This window comes from Hyperolius riggenbachi, chromosome 5 (assembly GCF_040937935.1).
Source record: "Hyperolius riggenbachi isolate aHypRig1 chromosome 5, aHypRig1.pri, whole genome shotgun sequence".
Lineage (NCBI taxonomy): Eukaryota > Metazoa > Chordata > Amphibia > Anura > Hyperoliidae > Hyperolius > Hyperolius riggenbachi.
Genome location: NC_090650.1, coordinates 380,051,518 through 380,066,381, shown reverse-complemented (window position 1 = coordinate 380,066,381; position 14,864 = coordinate 380,051,518). Strand labels below are relative to the sequence as shown.

At 43.6% G+C, this 14,864-nt stretch overlaps 1 long non-coding RNA gene across 3 annotated transcripts in view; it reads left to right on the top strand.

Annotated features, from left to right (window-relative positions):
• Nucleotides 1-14,864, top strand: part of LOC137517826 (uncharacterized) — a 138,937-nt gene that overhangs the window by 43,266 nt on the left and 80,807 nt on the right. The window contains exon 3 of one of the 3 annotated variants that reach the window (XR_011020681.1): nt 14,479-14,617. The exons of the other annotated variants lie outside the window; for them this stretch is intronic. This is a non-coding gene — a long non-coding RNA (uncharacterized lncRNA). The remainder of the gene's footprint in view (nt 1-14,478; nt 14,618-14,864) is intronic. 3 annotated transcript variants of the gene reach the window in all.

Sequence of the window (14,864 nt, the reverse complement as noted above, 5' to 3'; positions counted from 1 at the left end):
ATAGAGGAATAGAGGCCACGTCAGTTACCACTTTGGTATGAATTATAATATTCTTTATTTTTATAGTACTTTTTTGATGGCTGGAATGTGTTGTTTTGGAAATGCAGATGTTCTGAAGCAAAAAACAGCTCATTGGTTGTCCTGCTTCGCAGCAACTCTAGGGGGGGGGGGGGGGGGGGGGGGGGAGGGGGGGGAGGAAACTCAATTAGAATGCATGAAAACTCACCCATGGCCGCCACACATGCACGCACACGCCGGGCGCTCACAGGCCCGCCCCCCTTTGGGACCCGTCGTCCTCCGCCGCCCTTCATTCCCCCCAGCTCTCTTGAGTGTCTCTGTATCCGTTCCTGCACATGCGCAGTGCAAAAAAGCACTGACACAGGGACAAAACAGGACGCAGAGACACAGGGAAACTATATATAGAGATGGCATTCTATTGAAACCAGACTCTATTGCACCCTGTTTTCCAATGCAGTGTTTTCAAAATAAACTCTATTTTTGTAGGTGGAAGAGACCCAAAAAATCTTGCCACACCATTTTTTTACAGACAGAAGGCGGAGTCATAACATGCTCAATGTCTTCCCAAATTACACAGTTATGTAAAATACCTTCACATAACAGAATTATTCAGCACGTCTCCCACAATTATACAGTATAGAATGCTGTTTCCCCCCCCCCCCCCCCCCCGAAAAAATTAATTAGTCAGCTTGCAGAACAGATCTACAAGTCACATATTTATGCAGCATATAAGCTTCAGATAACCCTGTTATGTAAAATGTCCCCCAAATGGCACAATTATGCAGCATGCCCCTATATCACAGTTATGTGTACAGTGGGACCTTGGTTCCTGGGCATATTACATGCTTGTAATCCAAAATATTTAAGTCTTAAATGAAACCTGAAGTGAGAAGAATTGGAGGCTGCCATAATTATTTCCTTTTATACAATAACAGTTGCCTGGCAGCCCTGCTGATCTATTCAACTGCAGTTGTGTCTGAATAACACCAGAAACAAGCATGCAGCTAACCTTGTCAGGTCTGACAATAGGATGAATCTTGTGGATCAACCCATGTATTGCAAATAAATAGATATTTATTTGCAATACAAATGAAAGAGTGCATTGACAATTAAAGAGTGGTTTATTTTTTTCAATGCTGTTTTATAGGCAGATTTAAATGTTAACCCACGATGGAACTTCATCTCAGTTATTTTCAACTGCCAGGCATGCAGTATCTCCCTCTGTGCATATATATATATATATATATATATATATATATATATATATATATACTGTATATTCAGGCGTATAAGACTACTTTTTAATCCTTGAAAATCTTCTGAAAGTCAGTGGTCGTCTTGTATGCCAGGTGTCATTGATGCCGGGTGACACGCCCTATCCTGTTACCGACTCTCAGATCTCGCTGCTGAGGACTGTAGTGAAGCGGCGCAGGCGCACATGTGCGAGATCTGAGAGGCAGAGAAGGAGGTAAATAGGATACAAGGGTGGGCCAGAAGGGTGAAAGAGGCGTGTTTTATGGGCAGAGCGCGATCTATTCTTCCATACTGCTCTGATAAACAGGGAGACAGGGAGAGCTGACCAATCCACTTAGGGAGAGCTGACCAATCCACTTAGGGAGAGGGAGAGTTGACCAATCCAACCAGTCAATCTCCTATATACTGTTATATACTAGGTACCACATACAGTACAGCACCAGTATCTGTTCATACATAGCCCCAGTATATGATTGTTTGTTCACTTTTATATGGTGTATGTTGGAAGAGGGGTAGTTTTATATGTCGAGTATATCCCAAACTCTATATTTTAACTGGAAAAGTTGGGGGGTCGTCTTATACGCTGGAATATACGGTATATATATATATATATATATATACTGTGTACATATATCCTTCTAGCCTATCACATAGCTAGTGGATGTGTTTATAGATAAAACCAGCAGGTGCTGTGTCTGTTTTTTTCCATGTCTGCCAATGATAAAGATGATGACCTGCAGAGTAGCGGTGGATCAAACATGTTGAATTCATAACATGGCTAATAGCAATCATTTCTTGATCTATATTCTATTGTTTAATTTCTCACTTTGCAATGTATTGATTTATTTTTTTCCCCCTCTCCTACTATTTTTCGGTAAAGTTTCTCTTTAAAGGGAACCTAAACTGAGAGGGATATGGATGTTTCCTTTTAAACAATACCAGTTGCCTGGCAGTCCTGCAGATCTCTTTGGCTGCAGTAGTGGCTGAATCACAGACCTGAAACAAGCATGCAGCTAATCCAGTCTGACTTCAGTCAGAGCACCGGATCTGCATGCTTGTTGAGAGGCTGTGGCTAAAAGTGTGAGAGACACAAGATCAGCAGGAGAGTCAGGCAACTGGTATTATTGTAAAAGGAAGAATCCATATCCTTCTCAGTTTAGGTTCCCTTTAAAGTGTACCTGAACTCTTGCACAGGACAGAAGGAAAACATAACAGAAATGCATCCTGTGTGTATTTTAGCCTGTGTAATTCCCCCTCATTTGTGTCTAATCACTAGTTGTAATTTGATCTCCCCCCAGTGTCACATGACTGCCATGGCAGATAAGCAGATAAGCCCAATTGAAAGTGCAGGCTGTAAACAAGATGTCTGCTTCCATGAATCAGGAAGTAGAAGCTGTGCAGATGTATTGTAGGATTTGTGTCAGCTCTAACAAAGACATGTTTTTTGTTTACAGGTTATTTTGCAGTTGTGTATTTTTTAGAGCAGAGAGGAGTTCTGAGTTCAGGTCCACTTTAAAGAGAACTCGAGGCGGGGTTCTTCCATCGCAATCCATATACAGAGGCTGGGTCTGCCTATAGAGCCCAGCCTCTGTTGCTAGTTAGTTTCCTTCAAAGCCCCCCCTGCGCGCTGTCAGACCCCATAAAACACAGCCAACACGCAGTGTGTCGCAGCCGGCTGTGTTTATCTCACTAATGCCAGTCTTGCTGCTCCCCCGCCTCCTGAATCGCTCCGGTCCCCGCCCACGTCCCTTCCCTCGCCGCTGATTGGAGGGAAGGGACGCGGGCGGGGACCGGAGCGATTCAGCAGGCGGGGGAGCAGCCGCAACTGACAGTATTGAGGTAAACACAGCCGCATGGCGCGGCTGTGTTTTATGGGGTCTGACAGCGCGCGGGAGGGGGGGGGGGCTTTGAAGGGAACTAACTAGCAACAGAGGCTGGGCTCTATAAACAGACCCAGCCTCTGTATATGGATTGCGATGGAAGAACCCCACCTAGGGTTCTCTTTAAGTCCCCTTTAAAAGAGGAAGCAATTTTCCTCTGCAACTTTTAAGGACATGCTTTCTGCCTCCCAGACCTTAAATCAGGCGGATGGCTGTGACTTCATGCCAGTCGGCTTTGTTTTCCCTTCCTACACTTCGTAACATTAAATATTACCAATTGGTTATTAAGACTTTCTATTGCGGCAACTTAGAAATAATTTGGATATCAGTTTTTGCTTACTGTTGTGCTTTGGTTCCTTTCGCCACTGCAGCATGTATGAATATCAGGTAATGGGTACCATTAGTTTTTGTAGCAGCGCTGTGTCCTGGGGTGGCGGTGACAGCACAAATGTATGCATGAAAACAGGCGTGATGAAAAGCAGCGCTGTTTATAATTTTAGCCCAGCTGCTGTATTGATGGATACAATCTCCAGCACATGCTCCAGGTGCTTTCTAATGCCTGGCTCCCCGCGGAAACCTTTATTTGTACATCTTAAACCACTTATTGGATTTGAACAGGATTTTTCAGCCTGAGTGCAAGAATAGCGCTCACTGTGTAATGGCCTCACGTGTGTTCTGTGCACTGGACAAACGCATCACTACAATCAATAGGTCCTAAAATAGTACACGTGTAACAATATACCAGCTACATGTGTGTACAAATATGCCCTGTCAAGTGTCTGCTTAAAACTTGCTATAAGTTTCCTTAACCATTTACCGCCATCCTAACGTATTAAAACGTCATGCTTACCGCTATTAACAGCAACATGACGTTTTAATACGTCGCGCATTCCCGCCGCTGCTACCGCCGTGTGTCCACCGCTACCGCCGCCATTACCGTCGGGATCCCGTGCTGGGCGATTGGGGAAGAGGACTGAACAGTCCTCTACCCAATCGCAGTGCCTGGAGTGAATGGACGTGACCGCGAACAGCGGCTACGTCCATTCACATAAACAGGAAATGTAACAGTTTAATAAAGTGTGTAAAAAAAAAAAAAAAAAAAAAAGTGAACACGTCCTATGAGTGTTCACCAGCGCCATCTTGTGGCCAAAAAGTATATTACACTTACAAAATACATACATTTTCAAGTATATACACATCATTAATAAAATTACACTTCCAACCCTCCCCCCCAAAAAAAACACTTGTAAAAAAAAAATCAGCTTAAAAAAAAAAAAAAAATAGTTGCCTTAGGGACTCAGCTTTTTTTATTCTATATTTTATGGGGGAAAATTAATTTTAATTTATTACATAGGGGCTTGTAATTATGGCCAGAACAAACAGAAAAATAACCACTTATATTTCAAAATAATATACTGTCGCCATACATTGTGGTAGGGACATAATCTAAACGGTTTAATTATCGGGACCACTGGGCAAATACAACGTGTTTGTTTTATCCACAGGAGAATGTTTAATTTTAAAACTATAAAGGCTGAACACTGAGAAATAATGATTTTTTTTCTTTTTTTTTCTGTTTTTCTCATTAAAATGCATTTAGAATAAAAAAATTCTTAGCAAAATGTACTATCCACAGAAAGCCTAATTGGTGGCGAAAAAAACGAGGTATAGATCATTTTCTTGTGATAAGTAGTAATAAAGTTATTAGGGAATAAAAGGGAGGAGCGCTGACAACTGAAAATTGCTCTGGTCCGTTAGGATAAAAACCCTTGGGGGTGAACTGGTTAAAGGGGTTCTGTTTACCTTTTGAACAACAAAAACTGCCACTTACCTGGGGCTTCTATCGGCCCCCTGCAGCCGGAATGTCCCGCGCTGTCCTCTTCCGATGCGCCGTTCCCTGCCGCCGGTACCGGTGTAATTATTCGTCTAACTAGACGAATAGAAGTGCGGCTGCGCGGCCGTGGCCGCAAGCGTGCTAGCTCCCGCGGGCGCCAGCGGGAGCTTACTGCGCAGGCGCAGTACAGAAAAACTTCATACTGTGCCTGCGCGCGGAAGGGAGCATGCGCCACCACGGCCGCGCAGCCGCACTTTTATTCGTCTACTTAGACGAATAATTACACCAGTGCCAGCGGCGGGGAATGGCACATCGGAAAAGGACGGCGCGGGACATTCCGGCTGCAGGGGGCCAATAGAAGCCCCAGGTAAGTGGCAGTTTTTGTTTTTAAAAAGGTGAACAGAACCCCTTTAAAGGAAACACGAGGTGAAAATAAACTTATGATATCATAAATTGTATGTGTAGTACGCATAAGAAATAGAACATTAGTAGCAAAGAAAAGCGTTTCATATTGTTTCCAGTACAGGAAGAGTTAAGAAAACTCAGTTGTTATCTATGCAAAAGAGTTTCTCTGAGCTCTCCGACATAACTTAAGTCGGAGACAGTTCTGTTTTCTGAGGCACTTATACATCAAAGAAACAGTGAAAAACAGCTTCAGATAAGGTTTTACTGCAGGGGAGTTCAAAGGGTCATTAGCTCTGCTGTGTTTCAAAGTTTAAAATACAGAATGTGATTTGTAATTGCAAATATGACAGAATGATGCAATGTTATAAAAAAAAAGCTATATATCTGAAAATAGAAATATGAGACTCTTTTCTTTGCTACTAATGTTATATTAATTATCCATACAACACATACATTTCATTATATCATAAGGTTTTTTTTTGCCTCAACGTCACGTTAAAGGAAACACAAGGTCAAAATAAACTGATGAGATAAACAATTGTATCTATCCTCCTTCTCCAAAAAATGACCTTTTTTTAAAATATCCTATTGTTTATTTTATATTTAAATCTACATTTTAAGTTTTTACTGTTTCATTGTCTCTACACAATGACACATTCTTTGATGTATGCCAGAGCTAAAATCTATGAAAATATTGGCCCTTTTTTTATCTTTTTCCTGCTCTCAGAAGCCATTTTTTTGTCTGGGAAGTGTTTCATGGCTGTAATTGCTTATCAGTGAGGGTTAAGCCTTTTTTACACTTAATCAGTTGCTTTCAGTTTTAGCTGAAAGAAAAATAATTTTCAAAGTAATGTCCACATTTTTCTATGACACAGTTCACACTATAAAGTACGCGTTTTAACTGAAATCTTTTTTACAATGTACTTCTTTGGAAAAACCGCGTCCCAATTAGAGTTGGGCCGAACGGTTCGCCGGCGAACCTGGTTCGCGCGAACCTAGGTGGTTCGCGTGCGGGTACCGCACGCGAACTTTATTGCGGAAAAGTTCGCCCCATTGCGGTTCGCCCCATAATGCACTGAGGGTCAACTTTGACCCTCTACATCACAGTCAGCAGGCCCAGTGTAGCCAATTAGGCTACACTAGCCCCTGGAGCCCCACCCCCCCTTATATAGGCAGGCAGCGGCGGCCGTGGCCACTCGTGTGCCTGCATTAGTTAGAGTAGGGCGAGCTACTGCAGTCTCTCATAGGGAAAGATTAGTTAGCCTTAGCTTGTCCCTGGCTGCATACCTGTTCATTGATCCTGCCACTGCATACCTGTTCATTGATCCTGCCACTGCATACCTGTTCATTGATCCTGCCACTGCATACCTGTTCAGTGATCCTGCCACTGCATACCTGTTCATTGATCCTGCCACTGCATACCTGTTCATTGATCCTGCCACTGCATACCTGTTCATTGATCCTGCCACTGCATACCTGTTCATTGATCCTGCCACTGCATACCTGTTCATTGATCCTGCCACTGCATACCTGTTCATTGATCCTGCCACTGCATACCTGTTCAGTGATCCTGCCACTGCATACCTGTTCATTGATCCTGCCACTGCATACCTGTTCATTGATCCTGCCACTGCATACCTGTTCATTGATCCTGCCACTGCATACCTGTTCAGTGATCCTGCCACTGCATACCTGTTCATTGATCCTGCCACTGCATACCTGTTCATTGATCCTGCCACTGCATACCTGTTCATTGATCCTGCCACTGCATACCTGTTCATTGATCCTGCCACTGCATACCTGTTCAGTGATCCTGCCACTGCATACCTGTTCATTGATCCTGCCACTGCATACCTGTTCTGTGAACCCACCACTGCATACCTGTTCTGTTCAGTGGACCCGCCACTGTATACCTGTTTAGTGAACCCGCCACTGCATACCTGTTCTGTTCAGTGGACCCGCCACTGTATACCTGTTCAGTGGACCCGCCACTGCATACCTGTTCTGTTCAGTGAACCCGCCACTGCATACCTGTTCTGTTCAGTGGACCCGCCACTGTATACCTGTTTAGTGAACCCGCCACTGCATACCTGTTCTGTTCAGTGGACCCGCCACTGTATACCTGTTCAGTGGACCCGCCACTGCATACCTGTTCTGTTCAGTGAACCCGCCACTGCATACCTGTTCTGTTCAGTGGAGTTTGGTGTGTCAGTGTGAAGCAGTACCTTAATTACACTCCCTGATTGATGTATACACATGCAAGATGTTTTAAAGCACTTTAGGCCTGTCATTTAGCATTCAATGTGATTTCTGCCCTTAAAACGCTGCTTTGCGTCAAATCCAGATTTTTCCCGGTGACTTTTGGCGTGTATCCCACTCCGCCATGCCCCCCTCCAGGTGTTAGACCCCTTGAAACATCTTTTCCATCACTTTTGTGGCCAGCATAATTTTTTTTTTTTTCAAAGTTCGCATCCCCATTGAAGTCTATTGCGGTTCGCGAACTTTAACGCGAACCGAACCTTCCGCGAAAGTTCGCGAACCCGGTTCGCGAACCTAAAATCGGAGGTTCGGCCCAACTCTAGTCCCAATGTGTACTAACACATACCAACGCAATAAGTGTAAAAGGAACCATACTCTATAGTCCGATCCAGACAGAAACTGTCAGTTGCATACCAGATGTTTAACTTTTTCAGGCAGAAAAAGAATAAAAGCAACACAGCATAGTTATTTGTGTGCTTGTGTACACATGTCTATCTCATCATGTTACCTCATGTATATTTTAAGGTCCATACCCACAGCAAGATTTCGTCTGTCATTTTGATAGGTGATTGATTATTCTGCGTGACATCTCATAACCATCCTTAAACGAAAATTCTTTAAAGAGAATCTGTACTGTCCGATTTGTACAATAAAAAAACCTGGCCGCCACACACACACACACACACACACACACACACACGCGCGCGCGCGCGCGCGCGCGCGCGCGCGCACACACACACACACACACACACACACACACACACACACACACACACACACACACACACACACACACACACACACACACACTTGTATGTGTGTATGTGTTTGTGTGTGTGTGTGTGTGTGTTAGTGTGTGTGTGTATATGTATATAATGTTACAGTATACTACAAGTTTTTATTACATAGTGAATTATCTGCAATCCAGTCTGGGATTCTCACAGTTTTTCAGCATGTGACAGGCAGCTCCTTCCCCCTCAGCTTGAGTATTAAACAAAGCACACAGTGCCTGCAGGGGGCGTGCATAACTTGTACCAGACGCAGCCCATTCCTTCTTGGGTCCACAAAGCTTGACAAAGAAAAGAAGTTTAGATATCGTACAGAGACAGTGCAAATCGAAAAGGCTGCAGTAATCCCGACCACATTAGAACAGGTATAGGAACTTATGGGATAGAAGAAATAAGGCTGAAAATTTTGTTACAGAGTCTCTTTAAATGAAGCTCATTAGCTTTGAATGTTCGTCATGACAGATCACATTGGAAACGATTGTTTAAATGAAACAATGTTTTTTCGTTTAAAAATCATGTAGTGTCATATTGTTTGCATCACGCCACTTCTGATGTTGATAGAAAGTGGAAGGATGGTTCATCGGCAGAGTTCCACGATCTCTTTCTGTGGATACTCAGCTTTAGTCACAGATATCATGTTCAGCCATGGATGGTACAAGGTCCTCTAACATCCGAGGCACAGATGCGTCATGTAAAATGTCAGCGCTTGACAGAGCTGTATCTACAGGGGTGGAATGTGCCATGAGGGCATCATACTGGAAGCGCTGCTCCATAGCAACCTTGGCATTTTTCATATAGATTCTACTGTTCATAAGGGGTATTCTGCTGCCTGGTTACATTATTTGGGGGGACAAGCTGCCTAATTTTTATTTGGGTAAATGTACAAGCTGACCTATTGCCATATTTTATTCTTACAGGACATGTTTCATTTCAACTTTAATACAACCCCTGGGTCAATTTCAGTGTTAGCCATAGACACAGTTTTCCCTAGATACGCATTTGGTGCTTGATGTAAAATGCTGCACTTGCAAATAATCGGTTACAATGAGCCCCACTGCTGGCAAAAAAGGTCGGCAACACACGAGCAGATCAGGTACAGAGAGAGAGAGAGAGAGACTGATTCGGTAACCGGGTACAGGCAGGGTCTGGCAACAGGTAGGCAGATATGCAGAGGTACCGAATCAGAGAGCAAGAGAAAGGTCGACAGAGCAAATGGTCATAACATATAAGTATAACAAAGTCCTAGACTAGGGTGTGAGTTCCTTGGTCTCGACACCCAGGAACTAGTCTAGAGTATAACACAGCAATGACACAGTATCCCTAAGCTTGGGTGTGAGGTCCTTGGTCACAACACCCTGGAACTGGTCTAAATGATAACACAGCAATGACACAGTATCCCTAAGTTTGGGTGTGAGGTCCGTGGTCACAACACCCTGGAACTGGTCTAAAGTATAACACATCAAATGACACAGTATCCCTAAGCTTGGGTGTGAGGTCCGTGGTCACAACACCCTGGAACTGGTCTAAATGATAACACAGCAATGACACAGTATCCCTAAGCTTGGGTGTGAGGTCCGTGGTCACAACACCCTGGGACTGGTCTAAAGTATAACACATCAAATGACACAGTATCCCTAAGCTTGGGTGTGAGGTCCGTGGTCACAACACCCTGGAACTGGTCTAACATATAACACAAACGTAATCTGGCTAAGTGTGAATTCCCAGGTCCTCCTGGTTCTAACACACTGTGAGATCTGACTGGTCTGAGTGCTCACACGTTAGTATTCGCAACGGCAGACAACCAGCAACTGACAGGCAATAAGTATATATAGTGCAGCGCTCCTCAGCGCCGCCCAGTCCCACTCAGCCAATCACCCACTGCGCTGGGATCAGCTGATCGTCCTGATCAGCTGATCCCTCTCCTATTGGCATAAAGGACCTGCCTCCTAGCGTACGCGCGTAGCTCTCCATCTGTGTGCACTACTAGGCTCAGACAAACCAGACGCATGCTGCTGTGCGGAAACCGCCGGTCTGAACGCGGAGACAGCCGCCCCACTGTCAGGCTGTGCGGCGGTGTCTCCACAATCCATTACATCCTCATTTGCAGATATTATTTATCTGACCTAAAGAAGCAGGCTTGCCCTGTGAAACGTGTTGGCCTTTGTGTCAAATACAAACATTGATTGAAATGAAAAGCTTGTTTCCTGTTATAAACTGTATGTCCTGCATGTTTCTATTGGATAAGAGATGATGTTCAGGGGAGGAGCAGGCAGTAGGCAATCCGTTTTTGCCTCTGTTTTGCGTGCAAACGTTCTTTGCGTAGAGGAAGATCCGTTCTTGTGAAAAACCTGCAAATCCGGACTGTCCGTTCATTTTTTCAAAACGGATCCCACGGATCCATTTTTTAAAGTGTGTGAAGACGGACACTATTTTAAACATTGGTATCAGTGGCTCTGGTTTTGATCCGTGCCAAAAAGTGGAGCCACGGATACGTTTTTTAAACAAGTGTGAACTGACCCTAAGTATAAGGAGACTTTTACGCTTATTGCGGTCCCTTGTGGTGTGCTGGAAGTGTCCGTTCTGACGCAAGGGCAACAGCTTGTTACTGCAAGCACCGCCATTACTACACAGTGCTTGGGGTAATGGTAGTTTATGGGCGACACACGTAGTGTAAATTTTGGGATCACAGTGCAGTGTGCATGCATGGACCGACGGGAATCCCAGGAAATCCCAGTGACATTCTTCCTGCCCAGCAGGAAGTAGGTCACTGAACAGGGGGCGGTTCTATGCATATGGCGGGGCAGGAAGAACATCACTGAGTAAGGGGGTGGAGCTATGGATATGACCCTGTCAGCGCACTCTGCTTCAGCGTCATATGTTTGTCATTTTTTGCGTTGCGGTAGCATGCGACAGGGGTAACACATCCCCACCACAACACAAAAAATAGATGGAAAACCGGCCTGAAAGTATAAGTTTTCTATGATACCTTTATAAAGCTGCAAGACATATTTGGGCTCCCAATAAATCCTCTCATTCACATAAACTGGTATCTATTACAGGAATGAGCGCCTGAGATCATGTTGCTGTTTCAGAAGAGGTGGCGGTTTTGATTTTTGTCACTGTCAGTCAGGTCAAGAATCGCATTAGATCAGGTCAGGAATTCACACGGTGTAAGTAGAGGAATTTCATCAGCTTAGCAGGCCAACATACTGTATTAGCTATTTACCGTTCCCGAGCCATTACACCGGCTCTTTATGTGAAAAAGGTAAAAATGTGAGATGTGGATACAGTTCTATGGTTGAAATCCAGATAATGCACCATTCTCACAGCTGAATCTTACGTGATATTTCTGCGGTCACACAATAACAGCGGGAATAATCACATTTCCAAAGAGTTTATGCATGGATCTGAAAAGTAATGAAACTCAGAGGGAAATCTGGAACGCCTGTTGAGGTAGCTGCTTGTCACAATCGACAAATACATTTGTGTTACTTCAAGTACACCTAGAGAAGTAAAACTTAGCATATAAGGGAAAAATATATGATCAGAGGCTACACATAGTGAGAAAAATATTTTTAAAGAGGACCATTAACTAGAATTGAACTTTATTCCAAACAGTAGCTGATACCCCTTCTCCATGAGAAATATTTACCTTTTCTCGACTAGTTCATCAGGGTATGGCTGATATTGAGGTGAAACCCCTCCCACAGTGTGATGTCACGACAAAGGCACTGTGGACACCTTGTTGCATTGTGGGAAATAACATGTCTCCAACTGCCAAGCAACCAGTATCTAGAGTTGAGCTGAAATTTTTGTAATTTCGCATTACTATAATTACGCATGCGAAATTTGCGATTACGATGCGAAATTAGCGTAGCGAAATTGCCATTAAAATCGTAATTGAAAATACCGTAAGCGTAATTTTCAACGCGAAATTTCGCGTTTCGTTCATGCCGTAATTTCGCATTAAACGCTACCGTAATTTCGCGTTAAACGGTAACGCTCCGTATAATATAAAAAAGCCGCCGACTTTAAGGGTTAATAGCAAAGCCCCCTTAAATGCTAAGAGCCTCAAATTTGTAGAATATATTAAGGAGATCAGGAGGAATAAGAGGAAAAAATTTTTTTTCAAAAAGACATTATAGTTTTTGAGAAAATCGATGTTAAAGTTTCAAAGTAAAAATGTATACATTTAAAAACCCGCCGACTTTAACGGTTAATAGCAAAGCCTGCTTAAAGTGTAGGAACACCAAATTCCTAGGGTATATTAAGGGGATCAGTGGGAATAAGAGGAAAATTTTTTTTTCAAAAAGACCTTATAGTTTTTGAGAAAATCGATTTTTAAGTTTCAAGGGCAAAAATGTCTTTTAAATGCGGAAAATGTCAGTTTTTTTTGCACAGGTAACAATAGTGTATTATTTTCATAGATTCCCCCAAGTGGGAAGAGTTTTACTTACTTCGTTCTGAGTGTGGGAAATATAAAAAAAAAACGACGTGGGGTCTCCCCTCCCAGACCTCTTTAACCCCTTGTCCCCCATGCAGGCTGGGATAGCCAGAATGCGGAGCACCGGCCGCGTGGGGCTCCGCACCCTGACTATACCAGCCCGCATGGTCCATGGATTGGGGGGTCTCGGAAGGGGAGGGGAAGCCAAGCTTTCCCCTCCCCCTCCGAGCCCTTGTCCAATCCAAGGACAAGGGGCTCTTCTCCACCTCCGATGGGCGGTGGAGGTGGAGGCCGCGATTTCCTGGGTGGGGGGTTCATGGTGGAATCTGGGAGTCCCCTTTAAAAAGGGGTCCCCCAGATGCCCACCCCCCCTCCCAGGAGAAATGAGTATAGAGGTACTTGTACCCCTTACCCATTTCCTTTAAGAGTTAAAAGTAAATAAACACACAAACACATAGAAAAAGTATTTTAATTGAACAAAAAACATAACCACGAAAAAAGTCCTTTAATATTCTTAATTAACCATTAATACTTACCTGTCCCTTTAAATAAATGATCCCACGCAATATCCTCGGAAATGTTCTATCAGTTACAATGTAACAAAGTTATTACAATGTAACAACTTTGTTACATTGTAACTACGCCGCACCCGACGTCACTCGCCGCTCACCCGCCGCATACACTGGTCCAAAGTACCTTCAAACAGAATCCAGACTCTCATTGGAGGCTACAGGAAGTGCTTAGAGGCTGTAATTTCTGCAAAAGGAGGCTCTACTAAATATGTATTTCATTTCTTTTTCCTAATTTTGCTTAAACAATTATTGCACACTTTCTTTAAATCCAATAAACTTAATTTCACTTCTCCAATATCACTGTGTGTGTCTCCTATATGATATATTTACCTGATATTTTTTTATCGTAACAACCAACGATTTATACAGGAAAATCATGAAAATGGACAAGGTTGACCAAACTTTCGCATCCCACTGTAATAGAATGCAGTAAATACTGCAATTTAGGACACCCATTTTTGTAACATTTCCCTTGGTTTTAGTATCAGAAATACTTCCTATACTGTATCTACAGTATTCATTGCTGTTAATTGAACGCGGCCCTGCCCTCCCATTGATGTTCAGCCTAGGCTGATTAGCTATGCAGAATTGTCTCCCCCCAGTGCATTCTGGGAGACCAGGTATATTTTGTTCTGGCTTTGGAATTCTTGGTATCCAAACATTTTGCAGTGATCACCTGACAGGCTAAAGATACCACCACCTGTGATACATTTCAGAATGTAAATCTGTATGACAAAAGAGTTTGCAATGGGCAGACACTAAACAATTTATAAATGAATATTGTAAGAAGAAAAAAAAAAAAAAAAAGCAATTGTATTCTTTCTGTTATTTTCACTACAGTTCCTAGTTAAAAGGAGTCTGAAGCGATATTTAACAAAAATAGTTCCTAGTTCCCGTATCCATGGGTCAAAGACTGCTCTCTTCCGCTTTGGGTGGACTTCAGAAGTCAGGTAGCACTGGGGCTCACGAAGATGGGCCGCTCCATACTGCACATGCGTAAGTACCCTCTCTCGTCTGTCCACAGTACAGAGCACTCCGGCTCCCGAAAGACTTCCAAAATCTTCTGTGGTGGGAGATTTGAATGGAGGAGCCTGCAGGGGAACGAGCAACTGAGGAGAGGAACGGAAAGGCTCTTTAGGAACCATATTGTTCCCTCTCCTTAGGTGGGTGAGTATCTGTTTTTTTTTTTTTTTTTTTAAACATCACTTCAGATTCACTTTTAAAGTGAACCTTAAGTCGTAAAAAAAAAGAGTTTTACTCACCTGGGGCTTCCCTCAGCCCCCTGCAGCTGATCGGTGCCCTCGACATGTCTCTCTAATCCTCCCGTCTCCGCCGGCGACCACTTCCGGTTTCGCCGTCAGGACCCGACAGGCATGGGAATGCGAGTGATTCTTCACGTTCCCAGCCACA